General features: G+C 45.5%; 1 non-coding gene across 1 annotated transcript; it reads left to right on the top strand.

Moving 5' to 3' along the window:
* Positions 1-1,984: 1,984 nt before the first annotated feature.
* On the top strand, positions 1,985-2,091 carry LOC128592052 (U6 spliceosomal RNA). The gene has a single exon (XR_008381753.1). It is a non-coding gene; the product is annotated as a U6 spliceosomal RNA (small nuclear RNA).
* The last annotated feature ends 404 nt before the right edge of the window (positions 2,092-2,495 follow it).

Here is a 2,495-nt window from a genome sequence, read left to right as displayed (position 1 = left end):
TATGATCATGGGGCACCATACGCTTGGTGGGATTTTTTTTTTTTCTTGAGACAGAGTCTCACTCTGTGACCCTGGGTAGAATGCTGTGGCGTCATAGCTCACAGCAACCTCAAACTCTTGGGCTCGGGCAATCCTTCTCCTTCAGCCTCCTGAGTAGCTGGGGGTACAGGTACCTAGCACCATCCCCAGCTAGTTTTTCTCTTTTTAGTAGACATGAAGTCTCACTCTTTTTTTTTTTTTTTTTTGTAGAGACAGAGTCTCACTGTACTGCCCTCAGGTAGAGTGCCGTGGCGTCACACGGCTCACAGCAACCTCTAACTCTTGGGCTTAGGCGATTCTCTTGCCTCAGCCTCCCGAGCAGCTGGGACTACAGGCGCCTGCCACAACGCCCAGCTATTTGAAGTCTCACTCTTGCTTAGGCTGGTCTCGAACCCCTGAGCTCACAATCCCTTTGTAAAGAATTTGACTTGGCTGGTGTTTTGCCCTGGATTCTAGAAAGGTCATATCTTATACACAGCTTGGAGCTTTGTTCTTCTAATTCATAATTTCCTCAAGAGGGACAGGATGGAGAAGTTTAGAGTTTGGGTGGCTGAGTAACCAAGCAAGCAAAGAAACAAATGTGGGAAAATAAACATTGAAGGGTGAAGTCAATACACCCTCCAGCAGTGTAGCCCAGCAGGTGGACTCTTTGCTCCCAGCCTGACAGGGAGGACACACCTGGCCACTCCACTTACCTTAAAGTGGTGCTTAGAACAGAGGGCTCCCAAGCTCTGGGGCCTCCTGCAGTTTTGCTGTGTTCTCAGCAGAAATACTCAAAAGACTTCACTTTACATCAAGATCCAAAGCAAACTCGTGGGTTGATTGTAATTTTCTGTCCTGATGATTTTCATGCCTCTCTCTTAAGTGGTTACTAGGATTAAAGAGAAGGAAAGGAAATTCTATATCTCATCTTTTCATCTTCTGGATAAATGTGACAATGAAAGTCCTGTTGTGGACATGGGCTCCAGGGCAGGCAAAGGCTGAGGAGAGGCCCCATGGTGTGGCCAAGGCAGGGAGGGAAGAGGCCAGGGATGGCAGGTGCACAGATGTCTTGAGGAGACTTACAGAGGGGAGAAGGGGGAGAATAAGATGCCAGCTGGGCAGCAGGTGGAGAGGTGGCTTTCATCTGGCAGGCTAAGAAGGCCTGCTTTAGGAGGGTGTTTTTCTCAGGGCCTCCCCCGTTAGGTGAGGCTTTGATGGCACAGGGAACAGGTTTTCCAGAGCCCAGGCCTCCCCCTGAGGGGCATAACAGTGGGAACTCAAAGGCCCAGACACGTGCAAGGGGGTTGTCACAATAGGAAAGTGGGTGTGATGCTGAAATTTCCTTTGCATGATGTCACAATTTTGACATGATCCAACCCTAGAAATGAAGTTTCCTAACAAATGAAAACTTGTTCTCTGTCACAAAAGGTGCTGTCAGCATGAGGCGGGCCCTCTCTTCCCCCAGATAGCAAATGCAGCTTCTACTTGTAGTTGCAGGAATGGTTGGTTTTGTTCTTTCCATCATGGATGAGTATGCTATGAGTAGTTTTTCTTTATTTCTTTCTTTATTATTATTATTACTGTTTTTTGTAGAGACAGAGTCTCACTTTATTGCCCTCGGTAGAGTGCCGTGGCGTCACACAGCTCACAGCAACCTCCAACTCCTGGGCTTAGGCGATTCTCTTGACTCAGCCTCCCAAGTAGCTGGGACCACAGGCACCCACTACAATGCCTAGCTATTTTTTTGTTGCAATTTGGCTGGCAGGTTCGAACCCGCCACCCTCGGCATATGGGGCTGGCGCCCTACCCAGTAAGCCACAAGTGCCACCCAGTTTTTCTTTATTTATGGATCATGTTGTATTGTAACCGCGATTATCTGGCTGAGTAAATAGATTTTTTAAAATTTGGCCTACACATATACAGGGTCTGACAATAAGTTAGGTCATCTCAGAAAGGTGGTCCTGTGCTTGCTTCAGCAGCACATATACTAAAATTGGAATGATACAGAGAAGATTAGCATGGCCCCTGTGCAAGGATGACACGCAAATTCGTGAAGCGTTCCATATTTTTATGTTTTTTTAAACTGTTACAATAGGGAAAACCTCTATTTTTAGTTAGGCACTATATTTACATGGAAAAAGATCTCATTTAATCCTCACATGGTGGTGTGAATTATGTACTGTTATTAACCTCATTGTATAGATAAGAAAACTGATTCTCAGAGAAGATAAGCAACTTATTAACACCAATATTTTCCTCCCTAATTCTTACCACCTCCACCCTTGATAAGAACAGAAAAAGAGGAGGGCTACAGCTGGGACTGGATCTTAGTATTTGATTATTTAAAATGATGATTTCTGAGTCTCAAACCCAATTATTCTCTTGTATAATAAAATTTCTTCCCATAAAAAAAAAAAAGAAAGGTGGTCCTTTCCTTTGGGAGCTACGCACCCACAGCAGTGCCTAGTCCACCC

The sequence above is a fragment of the Nycticebus coucang genome, chromosome 1 (genome assembly GCF_027406575.1).
Source record: "Nycticebus coucang isolate mNycCou1 chromosome 1, mNycCou1.pri, whole genome shotgun sequence".
Classification (NCBI taxonomy): Eukaryota; Metazoa; Chordata; class Mammalia; order Primates; family Lorisidae; genus Nycticebus; species Nycticebus coucang.
Note: the sequence above shows the minus strand (reverse complement) of the source record. Positions and strands in the feature narration are given on the sequence as shown.